The sequence below is a fragment of the Muntiacus reevesi genome, chromosome 17, assembly GCF_963930625.1.
Source record: "Muntiacus reevesi chromosome 17, mMunRee1.1, whole genome shotgun sequence".
NCBI lineage: Eukaryota > Metazoa > Chordata > Mammalia > Artiodactyla > Cervidae > Muntiacus > Muntiacus reevesi.
Genome location: NC_089265.1, coordinates 13,461,729 through 13,477,811, shown reverse-complemented (window position 1 = coordinate 13,477,811; position 16,083 = coordinate 13,461,729).

Genomic DNA, 16,083 nt, shown 5'->3' with positions numbered 1-16,083 from the left:
CCCTAGTAGTGGTTGTGTGAGTGAATCTGAATATGGCCTTAGTCCATTTGGCATGGAGTTCTTATTACTGAGCCATCAGAAAGTATTAATTTCCACTTCTTGAACAAAATTTATGGCTGAGGCAGGAGTCTGCAGCGCATTTTATTTATTGGAATATAATTGCTTTACAATGTTGTGTTAGTTCCTACCGTACAATGAAGTGAATCGGCTCTGTATATTTCCTCCCTCTTGGACCTCCCTGCTCCCCCCACCCCACTCCATCAATCTAGGTCATCACAGAACACCAAGCTGAACTTCCTGTGCTTTATGATAGGTTTGCACTAGCTATCTATTTACACATGGGAGTGTCGATTGTAATCTCCTAGTTCATCCCACCCTCCCCTTATGTAGGAGACAAAGCCCAGGAATATGGGACTGAGATTATGAACACTATCGGACATATCCTTTCAGAAAAGTGCAATTTGTCTTGATTGCCTTAGAATTCTTTTTTTAAAGACAATATTACTTCAGTTTTGATGATCCCCCTTAAGGAGTGGAATACAGAGTACATATTAATGTTTACATTTCATGAGAATGACAAAAAAAAAATTACAATTTAAAAAAAATGACAAAACTACAAGCATACCAAAGTCCAGAAACCTATGTTAAGTTGATGAAGCTTTAGAGTTAATATCTTTCTGGAAAACCCCCCGTTCTTCAATATGACAGGACTGCAGAGGGAATCAAAGCCACTAACAAAACCCAGATCCATATGGCCATAGGACTCCCTTGACTTTACGTTACATTGAGTGATGTGATGGTTCTCCTTAGAGGTATCTCCTGTGAACTGGGGATGAACAGTGAGAAAGTGATCCCTCCAGACTTGCTTGGCAACAGCTGCCACATTGGCTATCTCAGAAGGCAGTAAATGTGGCATTTTGCAAGCTCAAATGGCATTCATGTGAGGTCTACTCACAGATATTCTGGAAGAAGTAGGATTGCATGTTCCAATCATCCCACTCCCCTTCACTGTTTTCCTGCCCAGGTCCCTCCCCAGGCATCCTCCCTCCAACACACACCCAACTGCATCCACAATTTTAAGACCATAAGCATTCTTAAGTTGAATGGAGCTAGATTAGACTTTCTGTTAATCTCAACACGTGGGGGATTCAAGCATATGGGTCTTATCTATACCCCAAGTCATAAATCTAGACACTAGTGTTGTCAGAGTCACACTGAAAAATATGAGTTCACTAAGAACATGTGTAGTAGAGCCATCCTCCTGAGGCTTCAAGAAGAGGTGGACAATAAATGTTTTAGTTATTTTAATTGTTTCTTTTCCCCTGGGTCCCCAAATGTAATCATACAAAGCATCAGTGGAGGACAGCAACTCATATTTCGAGGACAGCAACTCATATTTCCCCCAGTTTTGCATATGTGCCTAGACAGTATGTGTTGAGCTGATTGGGAGCCAGATTTTCTCTACGTCTTCAATACTTCTTTGTGCCACAAGACCAGCACTGTACACTGCCGCATGCCTAAGAGGGAAGTGAGGACTTAGACAGACTAAAAACCATTTTTCATTTTTGAAAATCAATAAGTCTAGAAGCTTGCTAAGAATTTATGGAATCCATCTGCACTGAATAAATATGATTGTCATTGATTTTATATGAGCTTATTAATAATGATAATACAAACATACATTTTTGCAGAAAGCTCTGTAATCTAAAATGTGCTTTCATATTTATTCAATGCCTTATTTGTTCATCATAGCTTTTTTTTTTTTCATCCATGAGGACAGAAAAGCATCTATTTTTAATTATACACTTTGATGAAATAACATACAAACATTTCCACTTTCAGTTACACAAGGATAGTAGGATCCATTTTTGTTTTCACAGGAGTCCCACTATATTTCAGTTCTTTGCACATCAGGCTAAATGGCAACTAGCCCTTTATTTAGAGAATCTTCATTTTCAGTTGTTGGCACGGCCATCCTTTCAGCTGCTCTTAGCCTCTAGAGCCTGTACATAATAAATAATACAATCTGCTGGAAGCTTCTAACAGCTTTCAATGTTTCTGCTAATGTGCCTGTGGCATTTTAGACCAGACTTTTAAAACTTCCCTAAAATCTAGGAGTTACAAAACATTTATGGGTTTAAAAGGGCATAAATTAATGAACTGCTTGATTTTATTTTAGATGAGACGCCCATTTACCATGTCAATCCCTGAGTTCATATTGCTGGCTGATATCTAGGGTGGCTAATCACCTTTTATGAAGGACCAAACTCTCTATTGTACCTGCATGAAGACTGATCTACTGACCTGTACTATTAGTTTGGGAGCCAGTATACTAGAGCTGAAAACCTCAAATGGGTCAGCTCTTGTTGAATTCTAGAAAGAGAAAAGCCTTTTGTTGTTTATTCATATCTACAGGGGCTGCCTCCTCACTCTTTCAAATTCTAATCCCTGTGGCAGGTCCCTGATAGGTATTAGGGAAGACGTGAAAGCTTCTGTAGCATTTCAGAGGTGAGATACAGATAAAAAAGAAAATAATAAAGACAAGATGCAGCCTCTGTTTTCATCTCAGGTTATTCACGGAGACAGTCCTAATGGGTGGGGTGGGATGTACACTATTAGTGGGGATGAATACTCTTGTAAGTTTCCTTTTAAGCCTCCAGAAATAAAGCCAGTTTCACTCTGAGTACCAAAGAGCCACTGTTTTGCAAAGGGGATTATTATATTTGCTATTGGTGTGCCTATGGTGCAAACCTTTCCAGTTCTGAAGTTTTACACATGGATATATTCAGAAAGCTAGACTTTTGTTCAAAATGTTAAAAACTCTTCCCATGTAGGATATAATTTTTAAAACTAAGTTCAACAATGTAAGAACGGCATTGTGGATCAGCAGCCTACATTTCCATACATTATACGTTAGCTATTTCAAACTGAGGATGAACTTGGTCCTTCATAATTTTAAAGATCCATTAATTCTGCAGTTTGCTATGATTTGAGAAAAGGCTAAAATCATTATTTTTAAGTATGTTGTTAAAGATAATGAACTAACTTAAGAGAACAGGTGAACATATAAATGGAAGAGCACCTCAAGTAAGTGAGTTACATTTCGAAGTTACAAGAATGGTTGCTGCTGCTGCTGCTAAGTCGCTTCAGTCGTGTCCGACTCTCTGCGACCCCATAGATAGCAGGCCACCAGGTTCCTCCATCCCTGGGATTCTCCAGGCAAGAACACTGGAGTGGGTTGCCATTTCCTTCTCCAATGCATGAAAGTGAAAAGTGAAAGTGAAGTCGCTCAGTCATGTCCAACTGTTAGCGACCCCATGGACTGCAGCCCACCAGGCTCCTCCGTCCGTGGGATTTTCCAGGCAAGAGTACTGGAGTGGGGTGCCATTGCCTTCTCCGTCAAGGATGGCAGCTAAAAATCATTCTTTTAGTTGGTCTTTGATGAGACCATGCTACCCTGACTCTCCTGGCACTTCTCTATTTTGGTCTCAGTATTTAACATCTATTATGGACCTGAAATGGAGAAGGCAGTGGCAACCCATTCCAGTACTCTTGCCTGGAAAATCCCATAGGCACGGACGGAGGAGCCTGGTGGGCTGCCGTCTATGCGGTCGCACAGAGTTGGACACGACTGCCGTGACGGCAGCAGCAGCAGCAGCAGCATGGACCTGAATGGGTTTCCCAGGTGGCACTAGTGGCAGAAAACCCGCCTGCCCATGCAGGAGACAAGAGTCGCCAGTTCGATCCCTGTGGCAGGGAGATCCCCCTGAATGAAGGCAGGGCAACCCACTCCAGTATTCTTGCCTGGAGAACCCCATGGACACAGGAGCCTGGCGGGCTATTGTCCATAGGGTTTCAAAGAGTGAGACATGACTGAAGCAGTTTAGCACACACGGACCTTAAATTGCTATTCTATTTCCTTGGAAAGCGCAACCCTTCTCACAGGTTTGATAATACATTAATTGATCCAGGAATCTTTATTATCCATAATGGTTTGTCTACCAAGTTCCACCCTACTTTTTCAAACTGCCTGTTCGATATTTACTTTCCACTTGCCCATTATATTTATCAAACAAAATATACCTAAAGATGAAGTTTTATTGAAATCTAATTTATCTAATGACATTTATGTGTAAGAGATTGTAAAGATCTAGTCATGCGTAATCTTTCCCCTTAGACTGATATGTCACTTGACTTAATATTCATGCTAACTCTTGAATTCATTCAACACTTACTGAATGTGTATTCTGTATATCAAAGCACTCAGTGATAAATTCCTTGGAATCAATGGTGAACATACTGTTTCATTATAGGATGCTATAAAGCAACAAGCTTCTGAGGAAATTGTCACAAAATTTATTTAAAGTTGAATTTATGAATGTTCAGATGGTTAGAGGAATTTTCCAAGGGACAAAAAAGGAAAAGAGCATAATAAGTAGAAAATTGCTAGTTTAAAATTAACATCTGAGGTATAAAAAACAAAGAGAAAACTTGGGTTGTCCCAGGTAGAAATATCAATGTTCAAGCAAGAATTAAAAGTCTAAGCATTGTGCCAATTGTAAGGTAGGAAATGAAACTTGAAAATTCTGAAATTTAGCCAAAAATATTTGAAGAGATAAATAGTGCCCTTTAGCCCCTAGTGGAGAGCAAAACTAAATTATCTCTGTAGGAACAATCCACAATTTAGACTCAAGATTTCAACATGTTAGAGTCAAGAGAATAGCACAATGAATGAACAACAAAACAATAAAAAGTAACTAGGAATATTTTACACATAATACAATAGGACTTTTCAAAATAGAGGTTTAGAAACAAGATTTGAAACTTAAAGTGAAATGTATGTACATCTGGTTTAAACTGAAAAGTTGTAAAAGAATGTTGCTCTTGTCCTTATAACAAAGCAAGTCAGATCAACCACGTATTTAGAGCTGTTATTTTTTACCCGTCATAGAAGATACAAAGAAATATAAATGAACTAAATTCCAGAGAATGAAGAGAGGAAAAAGCCATGGATGTTCTCATCTGTGACTGAAACAGAGAGAAGATAAGGTATTTGCAATAGCTTGGGGTAAGAAAAGTCAGCCTAATTTAAAAAAAAAAGCTTTTATTTCATGTGTTGGCTGATGTGACAGATTAGGGTCAAAGATCCCCAGACATAGCAAAATTGTATTACCTTTTAAACTATTTTCTACCAGATTCCATAGAATCCTGGAGGTTGTACCGTGGTATCAGACACGGAAGAAAACTTAGGCAAAACTCTCCAGGAACTGTTGACTTTCTACTAAGGAAGTGATAGCAATGAGTGTACCTGTTTCTGGAGGTAAATATAACTCACTTCAGACTCTCTTGGACTTTTATAGAAATGCATGGCACAATATAAAAACCCATGGAAAATCAAGAAATTGTGAAACCTTTGATAAAGGAAATATTCAATACAAGTAAACACTAAGAGATTTCAGATATTGGAATTATCAGTCATAGACTGGGAAATTCCATGGACAGAAGAGCTGATGGGCCATAGCCCATGGAGTTGCAAAAGAGTCAGAAATGACTTAGTGACTAAACAACAATAAAGACTTTTAAAATACCTATGACAAAATGTTAAGAAATCTAGTGGAATGCATAAGCAATGTGGATTAAAAGAGAGAGCATTCTAGAAGGCATGTAGACTAAGAAAAATACTCTAGTTATTTGACATAATAGCACAATAGTAAAACTTATGGGCTCATTAGAAGACTAAATACAGGTCAGTAGAAAATTATAAAATTGAAGCACAAAAAGAGAAATTAGTTTTAAAAAGAACAAAGCATCAACATTCTTTTGAAGACTCTGAAGTGATTTAACATAATTCAAGTCTCAGGTGAACAGAAAACAAACTTGGACATATAAGATATTTGTTAATATAGTGGCAGAGAGATTTTCAACGTGGATGAAAGGCATCAACAAAGAGAAGAGTAAATAAAAACAAGTTATATTTCTAAAAATCTAGGTATATTATAGTCAAATAGGTAAAATCACAATAAATAGCAGAATGTAAAAGCAACTAGAGAGCAATAGACACCTTACAGGGGAAAGTGCTAATAGTTTATCAGTAACAAAAAGGTGGGAGAAAAAAATTCTTGAAGAAAAAGCAGGCTGTTCTGCTTCTCATCTTTTGGACTGTATATCTAAGGAGTTTGTAGCTTCCATAATCATGCTGTTGTTCATTGCTAATTAACGTCAAACTCTTTGAGACCCCCATCAACTGAAGCATACCAGGCTTCCCTGTCCTTCACCGTCTCCCAGAGTTTGCAAACTCATGTTCATTGAGTAGGTGATGCCACTGAACTGTGTCATCCCTCTGCCATCTCATCCTCTTGACCCCCCTCCTCCTTCTGCCCTCAATCTTTCCCAGCATCAGGGTCTTTTCCAATGAATTGGCTCTTCGCATCAGGTTCAGTTCAGTTCAGTCACTCAGTTGTGTCCAACTCTTTGCGACCCCATGGACTGCAGCACACCAGGCCTCCCTGTCTGTCACCAACTCCCGGAGTCTACCCAAACCCATGTCCATTGAGTTGGTGATCCCATCCAGCCATCTCATCCTCTGTTGTCCCCTTCTCCTCCTGCCCTCAATCTTTCCCAGCATCAGGGTCTGTGCAAATGAGTCAGCTCTTCACCTCAGGTGGCCAAAGTATTGGAGTTTCAACTTCAACATCAGTCCTTCCAATGAACATTCAGGACTGATCTGGACTGGTTGGATCTCCTTGCAGTCCAAGGGACTCTCAAGAGTCTTTTCCAACACCACAGTTCAAAAGCATCAATTCTTCGGTGCTCAGCTTTCTTCATAGTCCAACTCTCACATCCATAGATGACCACTGGAAAAACCATAGCCTTGACTAGATGGACCTTTGCCGTGTTCTACCTTAGGTTTTTGAATATTGAGTTTTAAGCAAGTTTTTTCCACTCTCTTCTTTCACCTTCATCAAGGGGTCTTAGTTCCTCTTCTTTTTCTGCCATTAGAGATATGCATTTGCATATCTGAGATTGTTGATATTTCACCCCGCAGTCTTGATTCCAGTTGGTAGTCATACAGCCCTGCATTTCACATGATGTACTCTGCATGTAAGTTAAATAAGCAGGGTGACCACATACAACCTTGAGGCACTCCTTTCCCAATTTTGAACCAGTCCAGTATTCCACGACTGCTTCTAACTTGCTTCTTGACCTGGTTTCTCAGGAGGCAGGTAAGATGGTCTGGTATTCTCACATTTTTAAGAATTTTCCATAGTTTGTTGTGATCCACACCGTCAAAAACTTTAGTGAAGGCAATGAAGCAGAGGTAAATGTTTTTCTGGAATTCCTTTGCTTTCTACATGATTCAAAGGATGTTTGCGATTTGATTTCTGTTTCTTCTGCCTTTTCTAAATGCAGCTTATGTATCTGGAAGTTCTCAACTGACATTCTGTTGAAGCCTGGCTTGAAGAATTTTGTGTATTACTTTGATAACATGTGAAATGAGTGCACTTGTAGAATAGTTTGATCTTTCTTTGGCATTGCCTTTCTTTAGGATTGAAATGAAAACTGATCTTTTCCAGTTCTGTGGCCACTGCTGAGTTTTCCAGCAGTGGCCAATATTTCCAATATTTGCTGGAATATTGAGAGTAGTCTTTTAACAGCATCAACATTTAGGATTTGAAATAGCTCAGCTGGAATTCCATCACTACCACTACCTTTGTTTGTAGTAATGCTTTCTAAGGCCCACTTGACTTCACACTCCAAGAGATCTGGCTCTAGGTGAGTGTGAACATCATCACGGTTATCTGGGTTATTAAGACCTTTTTTGTATGTTTCTTCTTTGTATTCTTGCCAGCTCTTCTTAATCTCTTCTGCTTCTGTTAGGTCCTTGCTGTTTCTGTCCTTTATTGTGCACATTTCATTGTGCATGAAATATTCCCTTTGTATCACCAATTTTCTTGAAGAGATCGCTAATCTTTCCCATTCTATTGTTTTCTACTATTTCTTTGCATTGTTCTCTTAAGAAGACTTTCTTATCTCTCCTTGCTATTGATTGGAACTCTGCATTCAGTTGGGTATAACTTTCCCTTTCTCCTTTGCCTTTGCTTCTCTTCTCTCCTCAGCTATTGGTAAGGCCTCCTCAGACAACCATTTTGCCTTTTTGTATTTCTATTTCTTTGGGATGGTTTTGGTCACTGTCTCCTATACAGTGTTACAAACCTCCTTCCATAGTTCTTCAAGCATTCTGTCTGATCTTACCCCTTGAATCTATCTGTCACCTCCACCATGTAATCATAAGTGTCAGTGTAGGTGTTGGCTGCTAAGTCATGTCTGACTCTTTGCAACCCAATGGACTGTAGCCTTCCAGGCTGCTCTGTCCATGGAATTCTCCAGGCAAAAATACTGGAGTGGGTTGCCATGCTTGATTTAGGTCAGACCTGAATGGTCTAGGGGTTTTCCCTACTTTCTTCAATTTAAGCCTGAATTTTGCAATAAGGAGCTCATGATTGGAGCCATAGTTTGCTTCAAGTCTTGTTTTTGCTTACTCTATAGAGCTTCTCCATCTGTGGCTGCAAAGAATATAATCAGTCTGATTTCAGTATTGATCCTCAGGTGATACCGTATGTAGAATCATCTCTTGTGTCGGTGGAAGAGGGTGTTTGCTATGACCATTGTGTTCACTTGGCAAAACTCTATTAGTCTGTGCCTTGCTTAATTTTGTACTACAAGGCTAAACTTACCTGATACTCCAGATATCTCTTGACTTCCTACTTCTGCATTCCAGCCCAGTGATGAAAAGAGCATCTTTGTGTGTGTGTGTGTGTGTGTGTGTGAGCATCTTTGTGTGTGTGTGTGTGTGTGTGTGTGTGTGTGTGTGTGTGTGTGTTAGTTCTAAATAGTCTTATAGGTCATCACAGAACAATTCGGCTTCAGCTTCTTTGACATTAGTGGTTTGGGCATAGACTTGGACTACTGTGATGTTGAATGTTTTGCCTTGGTGACAGATGGAGATCATTCTGTCATTTTTAACCCTGTACCCAAGTACTGCATTTCAGACTCTTTTGTTGACTCTGAGGGCTATTCCATTTCTTCCAAGGGATTCTTGCCCACAGTAGTAGATATAATGATTGCCTGGGTAATGATTGCCTGTGTTCTCAATTGCTTCAGCCGTGTCTAACTCTTTATCAGTCAATGGACTGTAGCCTGCCAGATTCCTCTGTCCGTGGGATTCTTCAGGCAAGAATACTGGTTTGGGTTGCCATGCCCTCCTCCAGGTAATCTTCCCCACCCAGGTATAGAACCTGCTTCTTCTGCATCTCAGGCAGATTCTTTATGATCTGAGCCACAGAGGAGGTACAGATATAATGATTATATTATTTAAATTCATTCTGGTGGGCAGGGCCATTCTCATTAAATCTTTAATCCAATTGTCTGCTGATGGATGTGGCTCTGCTCCCTCCTGTTAGTCACTGGGTTGAGTCCTGGAGTCTACAGGCTAAAGGTGACTTCCAAAGGACTTATGCCTACACACACCTCCTAGAACTGTTGCTACAGTGCTCTTGTCCCTATGGCAGGCCACTGTCAACTCATGCCTCTGCAGGAGACCCTCACTCACTCACAGGCAGGTCTGGCTCAGTCTCTCGTGGGGTCACTGATCCTTTCCCCTGGGTCCTGGCGTGCACATTTTGTTGTGACCTCCAAGAGTCTCTGTTGCCCCATCCTGTGGAAATTCTGTAATCAAATCCTGCTGTCTTTCAAAGTCAGATTCCCTGGGGATTCCCAATTCCTTTGCTGGATCCCCAGGCTGGGGAGCCTGATATGGGGCCTAGAACCTTCACAAAAGTATGAGAACTTCTTTGGTATTATTGTTCTCCAGTTTGTGGATTGCTCACCCAGGGGCTATGGGATTTGATTTTATCATGATTGCATTCCTCCTACCATCTTGTTGCAGCTTCTCCTTTGTCCTTGGTTGTGGGGTATCTTTTTTTGTGTGTGATTTCCAGTGTCCTCCTGTTGATGGTTGTTCAGCAGCTAGTTGCAAATCCAGTATTCTCACAGGAAAAGATGAGCACATGTCCTTCTACTCCGCCATCTATACAGTTCCAGAGCAGGAGAAGTGATGGACTACTGAAGTAACATACACAAGCATAGTAAAGATGACACCTGCAGCAGCTGATAGGTTCTGTCAAACACCAAAATTGGTTTCACTGTGAAGCTGAAATAAGGATATTTTTCCATCTGAGCCCAGTTGGATATACTGGTCTTCCTTGTCTATGGAGGGTCCTGAAACCAATCCCCCCTTGCAGACCCAGGGATGACTGCACTTAGCACTCCTTTATTTTAAACTATATATCTACCCAAAAATGCATGTTAATAGGTATGTGTTTCTTCCCTGCCACTGGTGGCAGGGCAGGGTGAGATAGTGGCCATCCCTGGTCAACACTTGATTGTCCCTGTTGCCACCACAACCATGGCAGTCTCCACCTCCAGTTCTTTCCTTATTCTATAGATTAGATAGATAGATAGGTAGATAGATATCCAGATAGTAGAGATATTGGTATTGAGAGTGTTTGCAGAGGAACAGAATATTCATGAGCTTTCTGAATTGGTTCTGGGCTTTCTGGAATTGAATCTCTAATCTGATGAAAATGCCAATGACTGTTTCTAGAAGTGACAAGAACACTGATAGTTCATGTTGAGATCTGGCAATGGAGATACAGTATATGAGATTTAGGAAATAAGTATGAAAATAGATATTAGAGGTATGAGATAATGGTAGAAGGACATAAAGTTGGATTTGGTCAAATTTATTGATATGGTGAAGATTCTGGATTTTATGTCACAGCTTGTGGACTTAGGAAGAGCTTGAATGGGTTGGTTAGTTGGTTGACTGACTGAAACAGGGAACAAAAGGTGGCCATGCAGTGAGTTAATTAGAAATACTGGATCTGCCTTGGTTAATGGAGATTTAGTAGTTCACATGCTTAGTAGAGTGGATTTGCCATATTAAAGGATCCAGAAGCTGCATCTTTATCCTCTACTGTAAGAAATAAATCTGAGTGTACCCCAGCATTCTTGAAGGACTCTATGATTGTTCTTTTCTGTCATCTAGACCTTATAGCGGAAACCACAGTCACTAAACTGGAATACCTAAATGCAATGAGAGTAATTAATTTTAGGGTGCAGGGGCCAAGTGGCTGCACTCAACTGCTAAGAGCAGGATAGGCATGGTTACCATAACAGAAAGCAGAAAGTGAAAGTCACTCAGTTCATGAAATTCAATGAAAAGTTCCACGAAAGTCCATGAAATTCTCCAGGCCAGAATGTTGGAGTAGATAGCCTTTCCCTTCTCCAGAGCATTTTCCCAATCCAGAGATTGAACCCAGGTCTCCCACACTGCAGGCGAATTCTTTACCAGCTGAGCCACAAGGGAAGCCCACAGAGAGCAGAGTCAAGCAGCAATTACAACAGTCTCCATCACATAGACCGAGGATGTTGGCTAGTTAAGCATGGAGTTTCTAGGAGTGAAATAGGTAGGAAGTATCTAAGTCTGTTTGGGTGGCCATAATAGACTACCATAGACTAGGCGTTTTAAACAACAAACACTTATTTTTCACACTTTTGGAGGCTAGAAAGTTCAGCATCACTGTCTGATGAGACACCTCTGCCAGTCAGGTATAAAATGTCTAATATTCTTACAAGAAGCACAAGACTATTTTTAGATAATAAAATAAAGTATTATTTCAGTTATTAAATTTTTGTTAGAAAATTATAGGGATGTGCTAGAGATATTTCACAAATAAGTGATTGCTCTTCAATTTTGCCATCAAATAATTAAATGTGAAGTACAAGCCCTTTGTAAAAGGACCTAAAAATGAAAGAATTAAAAATGAAAAAGTGTAAGTACTTTATTTAGCTTTAGACGAACTAGGTGATAAAATAGAAATGGTGGACTTAATACTAATGAGGAAATTAAAAATTAAAGAACTTATAATGAAAAACAGTCATCATTTTACAGTGTAAAGAATTATCTTTTAATCTTTTACTTCATTTAAAGAATAATTTGACAGGATAAGTTTTATCTTGACAGATGGTTCTCCAGCTGTGTTAGTTCAAAAGTATAAGTAATTATTAAAATGTTAATAAAAAGCATATATATTTTTCTTATTTCTTCATTCCACTGTTTTATACATAATGAAAATAGTTGTGCTTGGTTTCTGAAGCAGGCTGTTATGATTGTCATGGATATAGTTGTGAAAATTATTCAATCTGTATGACAGATGCTATGAATCATTAACTGTTTATAAAAATTATAGATGAAATAGGAGACAATGAATTGAATAATATTTTGTTCTTGTCAATTTACTCTGGTTTAACATAGAAGAGTTTTTTGTTTTGTTCTGTTTGAAGATTTCAGTTCAGTTCAGTTTCTCAGTCGTGTCCAACTCTTCGTGATCCCATAGATTGCAGCATGCCAGGCCTCCCTGTCCATCACCAGCTCCTGGAGATTACTCAAACTCATGTCCATTGAGTCGGTGATGCCATCCAACCATCTAATCCTCTGTCGTCCCCTCCTCCTCTTTCCTTCAATTTTCCCCAGCATCAGGGTCTTTTCCAACGAGTCGGGTCTTTGCATCAGGTGGCCAACGTATTGGAGTTTCAGCTTCAGCATCAGTCCTTCCAATGAGTATTCAGGACTGATTTCCTTTAGGATGGACTGGTTGGATCTCCTTGCAGTCCAAGGGACTCTCAAGAGTTTGAAGATTTACTCTACTGTTAATTCCAATTGCAGATTTTCTTGACACCAAAGAATGTCTGTCAAAAATTTGATAATCTAAGACCAAAAATGGCAGTGTGATTTATGTTTTCTCACAGACACCACACTGCATATGAATGAGCTCAATTTGAAGTTGAGGAAAGGAAAAGTTTGTTATCTAAATAGATATGGAATATATATTAGAGTTGAATCCTCAAAATGAGAATAAATTACATCTACATTTTTCTAACATGAATCAACATACTGATGATTTTCATTGCAATTTACAGTGTTATAAACACATGTACATATGGTGCAAAATCTATAGAAAATTGAAGAATTTTTGATCATCATAAATTCGATGGAAACAGTACTCCTCTGAATATGATAATAGTATTGAGTTGACATGAGAATTAACAAATTTACTTGTATAGATATATTAAATTCATGCATTTTTCTTCAAAGTCCAATCAATTCTTATAAAATTAGATAAAGTCATTTTGTTTATATGGATGTGAGCGTTAAAGTAAAATACCCTTTTGTATTCAGTTATCAGAGAATCTTCACATATGTTTAGAAAAACTTGCTTTTATTCATCTGCATTTCAACTGAAAATTTTATGAAATAGAAATATAGACCATGCATTTCCAATTACATTTCAGCATTCAAATAGAGATATGCTATAAGGGGAAGATTGACACCACATTTCAATGACTTAGAGTGAAAAATATGAAAATCTTAATTTTATGTGGATTGAAAAGATATTTAAATGACTTGAAAACATATCTTGTATAATTGAGTCACATAAAATATATTGTTAAAATTAAGTTCACTTCTTTCTTCTGATTTTAATGTGAATACCAGAATGTTAAAAATTATCAGATTTTTCTATTGAATTCTAATTTTATATCAGATTCTAATTTTCTATCAGAGTTTCCGTTAGAGTAATCACTAAAAATATAATTCAGAGAATGTGAGTAAATAAGATAAATTGGACATAATCAATCATTACACTAGTCAAATAATACAAAAAAGTAAGAAGAAAAAAAAACTAATAGAGGCTAATAGATGATCAGTCAAAGGCTTTCAATAAAAGAATTTCAAAAGCCTGACATTTAGAGGATTTCTGTTTGTGACATAAACACAAAAAGTGACAGGTATTAGATCTATCCTCTCAAGTAGAAGGGAAAAAAAGGGGGGGAGTGGAACAAAAAAGACAAAATATACACAACAACAGTTCAGAGGACTCCGGACATAAGAGATGAAAGGACAATGATATCCTGGAGAATGGGAAATGAGCAATTTGATACCTAGTGCTGTCCCAGGTTAGGATCTACTGAGGATTTCCATGGTGTGATACAAGGATATGAAAACCAGAAATTACATAGGTTGGGGACATGAATATTAGAGTCCAGAGAGACCAAGACAGCTAGCATTTAGAGACATAGTAGCAAAGAGCAGAGAGCTTCACAGAGAGAGAACACTGCAGATCTGCATAGTGTTTCTCTTGAGTGTTACTCAGCAGAGTTCTGATCAGTACTTGTCTGTGAAGAAGCTACTTATGTTTTAAAAAATAACCAGCTAAAAGAATCAAAAGGCACAGTCCTGGGGACTCACAGCATGGGATTGTATCCCACTGCCATCAGTCAAACTAGAATACCTCATTGCTCATGAAAAATTGGGAATTGCGTGGCAAACCCACAAAGTCTTGCATCAGAAGTTGGCAATAATTAGTACTTGACTACACGAGATTTTGACGTGACTCTAACCAACCATATGGAGAAGGAAATGGCAAACCACTCCAGTGTTCTTGCCTGGAGAACCCCATGGACAGAGGAGCCTGGGAGGTTGCAGTCCATGGGGTTGCACAGAGTCAGACACGACTGAATCGACTTAGCACAACCAACCATAAAATCTGACAAATCCAAATCAATTCCAAGAAACTTAGCTGCAGCCCCAGACAAAACTGAAGAATATCTATAGGAATACAAAAATAACTAGAACCCAAGAAAGTAAAATTAACAAGTGGTGGTGGTAGTGCTTTAGTCGCTAAGTCATGTCTGACTCTTGCAGACCCCATGGACTGACTGAAGCCTGCCTGGCTCCTCTGTCCATGGGATTCTCCAGGCAAGAATACTGCGGTGTGTTGCTGTTTCCTTCTCCAGGGGATCTTCCCAAGCTAGGGATGGAAATCGGGTCTCCTACATTGCAGGCAGATTCTTTACCAACTTAACTATAAGGGAAGCCCCTAAATTAAGAAGTACTGGGATCCATTGAACAAGTTGGGACTCAATGAAAAAGCACTAGGCATGCAAAGAAGCAGGAATATATGGCCATAATTTGGAAAATACCAAATAAATCAAAACTCACCCACCAAGTTTAAAGTATGTCAAAATTATTAAGCAATGATACATGAAGTTATAACTGAATTTCAGAGACATAGAGGAGATTATTTTTAAAAAGGAAATAGAAATTCTAGAAGCAAATACTACAATGCCTGAAATTTAAAGTATACTAGATGAGATTAATAACAGTTTAGATAATGTAGAATAGTAAAGGCATAACAATAAAACCTTTCCAAAATAAAACAATATTAAAAAAATCAAACTTGTAATAATTTAAATTGAAGAAGATATCAATGAGGATATATGTTTGTGTGTGTAGAATGGGAGATGCAAAAACCACAGGGGTGGGGGAGGGATATCTGAATTAACATCTGAAATGTTCCCATTTTCAATTAAAATTATAAATCCACAGTTCAAAGATGTCCAGTGAATTTAAAGCAAAGAACTGAGAAACAATCAAGAACCTTAAGTAATATAAAAGAACATTGCAATCAAGTTGCTCAAAAGCAGAGATTAAAAAAATGAAAAGAAAGAAGAGAAAAACATATATAGAGAAATAATCCTAGGAATAGTAAAAAATTTCTCATCAGAAAAGGGCAAGCAGGAATACAATGGAGCAACATCTTATACTTTAAAAAATATAGTTCTGTACCCAGTGAATTCTGTACCAATTGGAAATAAATTCTGTACCCAGATTTTACTGTAAAGTCAGAATTTTCTCAGACATTCAAAAGCTAAGAGTATTTATCACCAGAAAACCTGTACTACCAAACTATTAAAGAAAGTCTTTCAAGCAGAAGAAAAATGGAACCAGAAGGAAATGTGGATTTATAAAATGAAATAAGAGAAGTGATAGTGGCAATAAGTAAATATACAAGAGTTCTGGAGAAGGCAATGGCACCCCACTCCAGTACTCTTGCCTGGAAAATCCCATGGACGGAGGAGCCTGGTGGGCTGCAGTCCATGGGGTCGCTAAGAGTTGGACAC